We start from the raw sequence: 12,927 nt of genomic DNA on the forward strand, positions 1-12,927 counted from the left end.
AGCCCTGGCATCTGGCCCGGCTTTGCCAGAACCTGGCCCGCCAAACAGAAGGCAGAATTTCCTGGGAGAGTCTCCCAAGTCTCAGTAGGCTTCCTGGTCCTCATTAAGAACGAGTCACGGAGACCTGCAGTCTTTTCCTCTCAAATGTTGTTCAATTCGCCATTCCTCTTTATTCCACGAGGCCTAGATCACTCAACGCCCCCTCCAGCAGACAGCCTTTATCTTCCTGTTCCTCCCATCTTACTTCCTGGTTAATTAGCCCAACCACAGTGAACATCCTTGCCATCTTCTCCAGAAACAGTGCCAGTGAGCTCCCCTTGCCTACAGAGCTGCACACAAACCCCTCGGCTTGCTCTCGGTTTTCCAGCCTGTGGCACCACGTTCCTGATCCTGCTGTTCTTGGGGAAGGGATGGCTCTGGGATCCGCCCTTGACTCAGCTCTCCCCTCACTGTGTGAACGTGGGCCGGTCGCTTAATCTAGCCAAGCCTTCCTTTCTCAGCTCTGTACAAAATAACACCTGCCTCTCACACTGTTGTGAGGATTAACCACACAATGCAGACAATTCCTAGCATGCTCCATGAATAAGGCAAGGGCTCCACGCACTTGTAAGAAGACTTCGTTACCGGCCTGCAACTCTCAGCACTGCTCGAAGGCTCTCTACCTGCTTACTTCCACTCACTCTTTAAGGCCGTGTCAGATTCCACTGTGATGAAGACAGATAGACTCTCATGACACGGAGGTGCTTGATCACATCCTATTCTTATCATTTCCTAATTTTTCAGGGGTGACTGTCTTGTCTTCCCCAATAGATTACAAGCTCCAGGAGGGCAAATGAAAATCCCATCCTCTGTCACTAATTTTTTGTTGCTTTTTGGCCTCATCTGCTCTGCGCATTCAGCATCCCCTTGCCCCAAATATTTCTGAGGCCCTCTGGATGCATCTACAGTGTCCATCAACATTTCCCCCTTGTGGCCTCCAGCCTCCACTGAGCACCCTAGGCCTCGTCCTCCAGGGCTTCCCACACCATCTCCACAAACCATTTCCACAGGCACTTCTGCCTCTGCAGTGGACGCCGTCACCCCCCTTGTCCCCATCACGTCTGCCTTCCCCGGAGGTTGTCATGTCCACTGACCATCATCTCACTGAACTGGGGCCCCTGAGTCCTCCTCCTTGTGCCCCAATGTCTCAGGAGAGCTTTTAGGAAAACAGTCCTTATTTAGGGAAACATTTTTCACGAGAGATGAGTTTATGGGAAAGCAGCCAAGAAAAACCCAGAGTGACAGATGCAGAATTCCCTACTCCGACCGGTAAGTGAGGCTTTGCTACTGGATTAAGTCTGTGGATCTGGTTGCCTCTTTCCTGAGGCTGCGTTTGCTTCCAGGAGCCCTCAGTACCTCAAGCAAGCAGACTTCTAATGAGCCCTGTTCCACGTCCCCAGCCAGGTCTCCTTTCCAGCACCAGCATTAGCTTATAGGACAGGTGTCACAGTCCTTAACAGCACCCTGCTGGACACACACAGAAAAATCAGCTAAAGGGACTTCCCTGGCGGCCCAGTGGTCAGGACTCCGCGCTTCCACTGCAGGGGGCCCGGGTTGGATCCCCGGTCAGGGAACTGGGATCTCACAGGCCTCACGGCATAGCCAAAAAATAAAGGAAAAAAATCAGCTAAAGGTCAGTGGACCAAGTATCTTATCATGTAATATAAATAAAATAATTTGGGGCATTAAAATGAATCTGTACCATGAAATTTTATTTATTTAATTCCTGTTTTGAATGTCTTAAATTGTTCGTCTCTTTTTTTATAAAAGTAAGACTAAAGGAACATAATGTCTGTTATTCAAAACATGCATATAGGGCAATTTATAGCACATCTAGCTTCAAATAACCAGGTTGAGAAAGATTAAACTTTGCAAAAGCATATGTTCAAAGAAAAACTGATTTTTTTTTTTTTTTTTGCACTTTAGGTAGCAAACACCAAAATACTTCCAAACCCTACAATGAGGAGGCAGCGTTAAAGAATTTTGCTAGGAATCCTTCTGAAGCTACAAAACGTCCTCTGGCCAGAGAATTCAAACTGCTCCCTCACCATTTTGGTGTCATAATTTGGTGCAGGTGAACCTCATCTCCAGTCTGGGATGCTTCCAATTCTTCTGTTAACTACCCCTAACCTTCCCTGGGAAGGCCAAGGCCATCCTAACAGGCATCAGGGGAACCTCGGTGCCAGAGGCCTGGTCTGCAGGAGTCCTCTCTGATTGTGAAAAAGAAGTAAGAGAGGGAGTGGGGTAGTTTGAAGAAAATAAAAAGTCAGGGAGAGAAAGCAAAGTACTATGTTTCTCTATGGCTGACACTCTGGTTTTTAGTCTCCTAAATACAATGGCTTTACCTGGTTACTTTAAGGCCTTCAAATCTGAATATAACATCCTACACAAACACGTACCCCAGATAGATGCATATGCACACCTTCACACAGACTCTTTCAGAATTGAAAATATTAAGACGAGCCAACAAGGGATTAATTTCACTGCTGTTGCCATTTTCTGGTGACGTAAATTGGGGGCAGGAACACTATGGAATTGAATTTCCACATGATATGATATACAGACTAGAAAATGGCATGCACAGAACATTAGAATCAGAAGCGACCTTGGAAATCATCTAATTCAATTTCCTCAATTTGCAGATAAAGAAACTAAGGTCTCGAGAAATGAAGTTGTTTGTTCTGAGTCAGGGAAATATTCAAAGTTAAGGCTGGAATTAGGACCCATTGCTCTCTAAAATCTACCTCGATTTCCCCTCTGAACAGCTGTAATCTTTTGCCCAATTTGGGGCCTTAAAGCTGAAGTTGCCTTCTTGACCCTAATGTTGTACTAGGGTATTTGCTAAGAGGTAGCCTGCTCAGGTGTAAACACGCTTTGTGGTTTTCACACCTCCTATGTTTAACATGTTACACAATAACTGAAAGATTTGAAAGAAATTTAATTGATACTTTCCTTATTTCTAGTGTTCAGTACTTTCATTTTTGAATTATCTCTCTTTCTCTACGTCTCCCTGCCTTGGCCCCAATTTTGTTGAGAAGTCATTTCTGAAGCTTGAAGTTTTAGTAACTTTAAGCTATTGTCGGGAAACACAGGAAAATCAGTTGGTAGGAACCCCATTAGCCATGCCTGCAAGTCCTGTTAAATTACGTGCTTGTTGCTTTTTGCTGTTTAATTCCATAAGATCATCCTTCTATCACTTACCTTGGGCAGAAACTATGGAGACAATAGACAATCTTGGCAGAAACTGAAGAGGAGCTGTTGCCAGGGGGTGGGGGAAAAATGGATGTAGCTGACAAATTACAGGGTTGCCTATTCAGTCATGAGAATGGAAACATGTCTGTGGATCAATGTATGAAAAGGCTATTTAACAGGATGGGAGAAGTCACTTGAACACCTGTTTCCTCGGCAATTGAATGCGCTGATGCCGATCACTCACAGTCTGAATCTACTCTCCGAGCAGAAAATGACCTCATCCCTTATTCTTTAAGGATTGAAGCAGCTAACAGGGTCTATTTTTAACAGGACTGGGAGCAATCAGCATGGCATTGACTGCTAGGAAAATTTGTCTTAGAAGGTTTGGCCTGAGGCAGTGGGGAATCAGAGCCAGGAGAGAAGTTGTAAGCTTGTATGAGCACGAGCACTTGAAATGAGAAGGGCGGAAAATAAAAATTCTGAATAGAAGGCGAACTCATTTTACCCTGAAAGTTACTAAGCCTAGAGCCATAAATGCCTCTTTATCTTGCAATCCATTCTCGTCATGGAAAAGTTTGTTTTGAACTGTAGCTGTCTGTGTTGACTTTGGTAAGGTGGAAATTCAAGCTTATTTATAGGGAAAGGATTCAGAGTAACCTTGGCAGGGCTCAGCTCCGAGCTTCACTCGTTCCCCAGGGAAGGGCTCCCTTTACCAGGACCATGCGATGACATCTTAATATAAGCCTATTTCTTTTCTGCATTTCTCCAAAACTTTAGGCTTCCTCCATGCAAATGTGTCACGATTGCATTTCATCAGAGACTCTTAGAGAGCTTGGTTTTATCCTTTTCCATGTACCTGAATCAACACTGTGTCTGCAAAGAACACAATATCATGATTATCTTGGCCTCTGAAATGTATGTTATAGTTTCCTTTAGCTTTTCTCTTTCCCCAGGGATGAATGATGCATCTAGAGCAGAGTTCCAAGTAGCTTACAGCTTTTCTGAAATAAAACTCAGTCTCTTACTGTATCCCAAGTTTCTGGCTGATCCTTGACTTACATTTGGTAAGAGCCTCTTCAGTTAGACACTGATACCTTCAGGACTCCCAGGGGTGCATCTCACTCAGGTATTTCCCCCACATTTGACAGTACAGGGGGAGAGACACGTAGAACTGCTGTAAAATGGGGGGAAATACCCGAGTGAGATGCAACGTGGTAAGTTATAATAAAATAATATATAGGATGTTGTGGGAGCTTGAAGAATGTGGCAGTTAATTTGGTCTGAGGGAGGGAGTCCAAGGAAGGGCCCATAGAGAAGAGATGTCTGGGCTGGCTCTTGTGGAGGGAAGAGTGGGTGTTTCAGTCAGGAAACAACATTTGCAAAGGCCCAAAGGTGTGAAGATATGTGACACATTCAAAGAATAGCCAGTAGTCTGATCTGGCCAGAGTGTGAAGTGCATGGGGTAGGGAAGGCGGGCGCTCGGGGGGAAGCAGTAAGACCTGAAACCAGAAAGGTGGGGTGGAGCTGAACTGTAAAGGGCTCTCTACCGGGTGCCAAGGGCTCTGAACTTCTTTTGCTGAAGGGCAGAGAACCCCTTGACTTATCAGAGCCGTTTTTCTTCATGGATGTGGACATCACTTGATTCTTACCTATGGGGGTTTTGCCTCTATGGGTCTGGTAACGTGTTCTTTAAACCCTTTCATTTTCCTCTTAGGCAACCAGGAAGACTACACTTCACAGCTTCGCATGCAGTTAGATAAAGCCGTGTGATGAAATGTGGGCAAATACAATAGACGTTACTCTTAGAAACCTCAAGTGGAGAAGTCTGAGACTTCAAGAGATGGCAGGCTCACTAGATGCAAGGATCGTGGATCCCAGAGTCACTGTGGGAGGCTATCCACCAAATCCTCAACTGGACTTGATTGAGACATAAACTTTCTATGCCATTAAGCTACTGAATATCAAAGATCATCCATTACAGCAGTTCACCTCTCCTGATTCAATGGCTGAGGAAATTCTTAGGGCAAAAGTAGCCGCTTGCACAGATGGAATACCCCAGTGTGTGGACAAATACCAGTGACACCCACTCACTTTTCTCCAGAAGGACTCTCCGAGCGTGGCCATTGCAGCAGATTCTCTCTGACTCTCACTTACTGCCAATAGGTGTGTGCTGCTTCCCTCATCCTTTCAGCCCTGGTTGACCATATCCATAAGGCAATACAGGACCAGCTCCATCAAGTCAAGTCATCTCTCCCCTTGTTCCTCCTACACCGTACACATCATTCAGGGTGTGGGTTGTGTTTTATGACTCTTTCCTCAAGGCCGCTCTTGACTCCATTTTAATTTGATTTAATCTGTATATAAAGATATTTATTTAGGGAGCATTTGGGAGCTGCACTCTGTAATAGGTCTAAGCTCCATGCCTCTCTGGAGATAAGTCTAAATGCAAGTTACAGAAAATTCTTCTACCAGACAAATCTGAGCCAGTTCTGAAGAAACGTGAGTGGTAAAAGGATGAAGAGTCAAGAATGAGGAGGAGACCATATTTGGAATTCTAACACTTGCCTGTGATGGGCTTGTAACATGTGGCTTTAATCCCAGTTTTCCTGACCATGTTGTTTAACAGGAGCTGGATTCCCTTTGAATCCACTCAGGCTGATAATGACATATCTTTTAGGATTTGTCCTGAAAGATTGCCTTATCTGGGGCTTCCCTGGTGGCGCAGTGGTTGAGAGTCTGCCTGCCGATGCAGGGGACACGGGTTCGTGCCCCAGTCCGGGAAGATCCCATACGCCGCAGAGTGGCTGGGCCCGTGAGCCATGGCCACTGAGCCTGCGTGTCCGGAGCCTGTGCTCCGCAACGGGAGAGGCCACAACGGTGAGAGGCCCGCGTACCACACACACAAAAAAAGATTGCCTTATCTGGGGTAGGATTCATGAATTTGAACTCTTTTCATGATCTGATACCTTAAGTTTTCCTATTCTCAGGTTCTGGCTGAAAGTGTAGCAAAGCAATTCACAGAGGAGGCTGAGAGTTTATTGAACATGCTGTGATTGGATTACCTTCATGGTTTCAATATCCCTGCATTGAGCTTTATGATCTCACAAGTTACAACTGGCATCAATTTAATGAATTATTTCTTGAGGAAATCCATAACATCATCTTACAAAGCTTTATTATTGCCATATTTGAGTCTTCTACTAAAATTGTTTTTATTAAAGCCTGCTGAAAATTTAGACAAGATGGTATGGATAGTTCACAAAAATGAGAGCTCCCAAAGGAGGCATCTGGAAAATGATTCAGCATCCTGGGGTAAGACCCCCTAGGACCACATCTTGGCTCTACCAATAAGGACTCCAGGACCTCGGTCAAGGCACTCAACCTCTCTGAGCCCCATGTCCTTCTCTATGGAGAGAGTTACAACATATCTATCTCATGAGGCATGGAGATTGCACCATTTGTTCACAACTACCATTTCCTTCTCCTCTTTTCCAGTTTTCCCTGTAGACATCCTCATCCCACTGACTGGGGCTTGGTTGCGTGACCTGCCAAGATGGTCCATAAGCAGATGAGCCATTTGCGTCATCTGAGCAGAGGTTTTTAGAGGCATCGTGTGTTCCCCTCAGCTCTTGTGTTCTGCCCCCCATCCGGAGGCCATCAAGTCTCAAGCGCTGGCTACTTCTTCAGCCTAGTTCTGGAATCAGAAGACACATGGAGCAGAACCAGAATGAGTCCAGCAGAGCTGCAAGTGTCCAGAAATTCCAGAACTTTTAGGGTTGAACATTGAAACTCTCAGTTCTCACAGGTAAAAGAGTCTCAAATTAAGACAAGGATTGGGCATAGATCCAACACGCCTGTTGTTGAGTCTGCTCATTAGATGTACATGGCCCTAGTAAATTATCTCAGTTGACAAAATGTCTCTGGGAAAAGAGAGTAAGGTGCAGTCATCTAAATCTTAATGAGATCAAAGTACCTTTGGAGGCATTTCTTGAGAAGTTATGGGTGTGGCTGTTGACTTACATGGACCTTACTGGGATCAAATTGATTAAAAATGAAAGCAGTTATGTAGAGAGAGAGATTACCAAAAGCACCACCAGCCTGGATTAGAAGAGACTATAAGTGTTCAAATCACAAAATAACGCTTGGGTCCCCAATCTCTTGCAGATGTTTAGCAGTCTGAGACGGCTTCTCAGCCACAAATGGCATGCTTTCCAATATTCATTTCAGGAGAGACCAGGAAGCGTAATGGAAAAGGAAGAACTGTCCAGAAGGTGGAGTCAGGCACCATGGAGAACACAGACTTAGAAGTGACTCCCAGAGAGTGTAACTGGAAGAAATCAAGGAGCATTCCCTACCATCAGGGTCGGGGAGCTTGCAGCAGTCACTCAGTGGAATATCGGAAATGTATGAACCAGTGACTGGCATGGACCTCCCATTCTCCCCATTCTTTAATAAGGGGTCCCTACTCCACCACTGTGTGATCTTGAGTGTTTGGGAAGCAGGGGACAAACAACTTGTCAAATATAAAATAGATAGTTAGCGGGAAGCAGCCACATAGCACAGGGAGATCAGCTTTGTGCTTTGTGACCACCTAAAGGGGTGGGATAGGGAGGGTGGGAGGGAGGGAGACGCAAGAGGGAAGGGATATGGGGATATATTTATATGTATAACTGATTCACTTTGTTATAAAGCAGAAACTAACACACCATTGTAAAGCAATTATACTCCAATAAAGATGTTAAAAAAAAAAAAGGGCAGAAAGCAAACCTGATGTGTAGCTCCAGATTCTGGGTTTCTGAGCCCAGTGCCTGGTAGTTTTGAATATCTTAGGGAGAGGTGAAAGTGTCTTGTGGCAGAGAAGCAACTGAGGGCGGATTGCATTCTTTGTTCATAGCTTTTTGTCTTCTCCCTGCCATGGCCAACCTTCTCCTTAGATAATATGCTTGCTTGCCACACTTGCTTTGGGTGTGGCTGTGTGGCTTGCTTTGGGCAATGGGACAAGAATGGATGGGATGTTTGTCATGCCTGAACAGATGATTCCAGAAGCACTGCAAGTTTTCACCAGCCCTTTGCTGTCCCAGAGAGCGGCCTCAACCTGGTTTTCAGAATGAAAAGAAGTTTGGAGGCCAGCACAGGCCAGCAGAGCTGCAGCTGACCCTCAGCCCTAACGTAATGAGCCTGAAATCAGTATTTGTTTTTGTAATCCTCAGAGATATTGAACTTGTTTATTACAATACCAAAGCTAACACATGAAAGTTTTGAGAATTTGATATGATAATAGATGCCTAATACAGTGCCTGGCACAGCCTACTTCAAAATAAACGGTAAATTCTCTCATTGGTGTTATCTCTATATCCCCATTAACCTCCAATAGCTCTAGGAGCAGAAGTAGCATTCTTTCATATGTATTGAATGATTGGAGTTATTGAAACTTATACCTTTTATAAAGTTAAATAAGGTGACTGAAATAGAGAATCACTTCACCAATCCTTATAAAAATCTAGTGACACCTTGCAAATTGTAAGGGACATATTTGTTTGATCTATATTTGAAATACCTGGACCAACTCTGCCCATTCTGGAGGAATCCCCAACAACTTACAAGGCTGTCTCCTGCCTCACAGGCACTACCTGCAATGAGTGATAGCCAGATCAAATCACCATGGGATGTAGTATGCAAAGATACTGCAAGAAAAAAGACAAAAAGAAACAGAGTGTGTGTTGGGGGAGTGGTGACAAATTAAAAAGCATTGCACCACAGACCAGGCAAAAAATGGCATCCAGTGTATCACCATGAATTCACAAAAGGAAATAAACCCACTGATTTATAAAACAAGAGTTTAAAGTTGGGTTATGAGGACCCATTAGGAGATGAAACAAACCCTCACAAAAATATGAAGAACTTTGGGGTTTTTTTGTTTGTTTGTTTTTAATTTATTTATTTATGGCTGCGTTAGGTCTTTGTTGCTGTACATGGGCTTTCTCTAGTTGCAGTGAGCAGGGGCTACCCTTCGATGCACTGCCCGGGCTTCTCATTGCAGTGGCTTCTCTGTTGCAGAGCACGGGCTTCAGTAGTTGTGGCATGTGGGCTCAGTAGTTGTGACGCACGAGCTTAGTTGCTCCACGGCATGCAGGATCTTCCCGGACCAGGGCTCGAACCTGTGTCCCCTGCATTGGCAGGCAGATTCTTAACCACTGTGCCACCAGGGAAGTCCCAGTAATATGAAGAACTTTGGAAGAAGCACAAAGGAGAATAGACACTGCTGAGAACACAGTAAGGAATGTGGAAAACAAGAGTGAGAAAGTAAAATAGAAATAAACAAGAGCAGGAATGGATTGGAGATAAAGGGTAAATATAGAAGACATATTAATGAGATCCAGACTTAATGGGAGACTTGAATCTAAATTTTAGGCACATCTTATTCCAGGATAAAAAACTTACATCAAATTATCAACACTGAGACACATCCTAGTAAGGCTACTGGATAACAAAGAAAAAGAAATATTTCCTAACAATGGGAACATTCTAAAATAACAAAATTCAGAGGAAAAGGAGTATATAAAGAGGAAAGTAATGTAGGTTTAGAGAGTTCCTTACCTCCACAGCCAGGCATCAAAGCTGATAAACCAAGTAATAGGAGTTTATTTTAAAATAAACATTGGACTTCCCTGGTGGTCCAGTGGTTAAGAGTCTGCCTGCCAATGCAGGGGACACAGGTTCGATCCTTGGTCTGGGAAGATCCCCCATGCCGTGGAGCAACTAAGCCTGTGCACTGTGACTACTGAGCCCGCACGCTCTAGAGCCCTTGCACCACAACTACTGAGCCCGCATGCTGCAACTACTGAAGCCCATGCACCCTAGAGCCCATGCTCCACAACAAGAGAAGCCACCACAGTGAGAAGCCTGTGCACCGCAATGAAGAGTAGCCCCCGCTCGCTGCAATGGGAGAAAGCCTGCATGCAGCTATGAAGACCCAGTGCAGCCAAAAATAAATAAATTAATTAATTAAAAAAATTTTTTTAAAGCAGTAAGCTCGTAGAATTAAAAAAAAAAACATTGAGAAGAATAATAAAAGTCAAAGAAAATCAGCTAGTAGAGGGAATATTGGGGAGAGGAAGTAAACATTAGTGATTTCAACATTAATAAAGTAAGGAGTCAAAGAATGCTGATCAGGGCTTCCCTGGTGGCGCAGTGGTTGAAAGTCCGCCTGCCGATGCAGGGGACATGGGTTCGTGCCCTGGTCCGGGAAGATCCCACATGCCACGGAGCAGCTGGGCCCGTGAGCCATGGCCGCTGAGCCTGTGCATCCAGAGTCTCTGCTCTGCAACGGGAGAGGCCACAACAGTGAGAGGCCCGCATACGGCGCAAAAAAAAAAAAAAAAAAAAAATGCTGATCAAAGAAACAGAGGTCTTAAGTATACTATATTTTATAAAAACAAACAACTAGATAAAGTATTTAAAAATTTTCATATTATCAGCAAAAAGAAAAACACAGACCACACAGTGAAAGATAGAAATGGAAGTGTTAATAAAAATCAGAAGTATATCATTAATTATGACAAAATTAAGATCTGTCATATCCACTTCAAGAAATTTATCCTACAAATATATTAATATATGTGTAAATGATGTATGTAGAAAGATGTCTACTGAAGAGTTGTTTGTAATATCAAAAGACTGGGAACAATTTAAAAGTCTATTAACAACAACTGATTAAATAAATTATAACACATCCATGAAATGGAATACTATACAGCAGCCAAAAAAATTGAAGCAGCTTCAAAATCAAATTGTTAGCTTTCACAATAAGGTAGAGAGCACACAACCATTTGTATGAAATATCATATGCCCATATAACATAGGAAGCTCTGTATGTGTGTGTACAGATATAGGCATTGACTATCTCTGGAAGGATAAAGAAATGGGTAAAAACATGTCACCAGAGAGGGAAACTGGGTCTGTGGGGGATGAAGACAAGAAGAGTTCACCATGTACTCCTCTCTACTTCCTGAATCATGTGCCTGGGAACATTCTATCTAGTCAAAACCATATAAATTAAATTTACAACCACCAATCTACTCTTGGTAGATTATTGATTGCCAGGGGATGCCGGGAGAGGGAAATTGGGACTGTCAGCTAACATTTACGGGTTTTCTTTTGGGGATCCTGGAAATGGTCTAGAGTTAGTTTGATAGTTGTACAAAACTGTAAAATATGAAAAACTACAGAATTGTTTAAGATGGTTTAAATGGTGAATTTTATGTTATGTGAACTTTATCTCACTAAGAAACAGAAAACCTTTCTTTTCATAGGAAAAAATATATATTTGTTTGTTTGTTTGGCTGTGCCTCATTGCTGGCAGGATCTTAGTTCCTGGACCAGGGATTGAACCTGGGCCACAGCAGTGAAAGCACCAAGTTCTAACCACTGGACTGCCAGGGAACTCCCATTCATAGGAAAATATTTTAAACTGAGTATGAATAAACATTATTTGGTTTTAACAAACACACACAAAATTAAGTAATTTACAGAAGGCAAAGATAACCTTGATCATGTTATGCAGGTGTCAGTTTATAAAGGGTTGGGAAAGGGAGATGATTTGACTCAATAATTCCCCACCAAGAATGCCTCTGAGTGCTCTGAGTGTCCAGTCTGCTTCTGTGTCCCATTGAGAGTTCAGGTTTCACTTTTGCCTTGGAGTCACTTAGAGCTTGACTTAGAAGGGACTTGAACCCAGAGATCACCCTTGAACTAGATAGAAACGGTCCAGACCAGCAGCCTAATGCCTGCTTCAGGAGAGGGTAGAAAATGGACACACTCTATGCGTGCCAATCAGACACAAGGAAGCTGAGTGTAATCACACTGAAGCCACAGTTAGAGGTACGGAGTGCCAGACCAGCCTGTAAGGCCATTGCTAAGTGCTCTTCAATTTCTAACATTTCTAACTGAATGTCCACCCCCACCAAGAGCTCCCTTTTGCAGACTTCATTTGAAGTGAGAAAACGTCTTGCTTTGCCTCTAGTGTGTGGATTTTTTCAGCTCTCTGCTAATAGATTATAATCTCTAGACCTAGGTCTGAAGGACAATTTACACAAGACTCTTCAAATGGTAGTCCACAATTTGCTGTTTCAAGGCATGAAAAAATGAATCCCAATGCCTAGGAGGAAAAAAGAATTATAAGGGCAGCCTTCCTCTTGAGAGTTGAATTTGATCCTTTAAGGCCGGCAATTCAATTTTTTAAAAGGCACATCTCTGTTCTAATCAATCAAGCTTTCATTTCCATCAGCAATACCTCCCCTAGGCACTCAAGAAATCAGAAACTAGAGTCTTGGACATGAAAAGTAAATATAGAATTTTCTACTAAGTTGACTTGGTCGTACAAACCTACCCAGGATCTTGTCACCAGGAAATCTGATGTTCCAGTGTATCATGGGATGCCAACACCATCTATCAGCACAAATCTGTCCCATTAAATGGAAAGGATGTGGTTTGCATCCGGGGCTCAAGGAATAGAGTGATAAATTTGAGAAGAATCAAAGATAAGCAACAGCCTCCAGTGTGCTTTCCAACCTCTCATCTTGGGTTTATTGTTCTGTGATGACTGTATCCGAGGTTGATTGATTAGATATTCTGGGCCTTAGGTGTTCTGATCCTAGGCACTTAGCAAGTGGCTTTGCAGATGCTCTTGGCAAATAA

Source organism: Mesoplodon densirostris, chromosome 4 (assembly GCF_025265405.1).
Source record: "Mesoplodon densirostris isolate mMesDen1 chromosome 4, mMesDen1 primary haplotype, whole genome shotgun sequence".
Classification (NCBI taxonomy): Eukaryota; Metazoa; Chordata; class Mammalia; order Artiodactyla; family Ziphiidae; genus Mesoplodon; species Mesoplodon densirostris.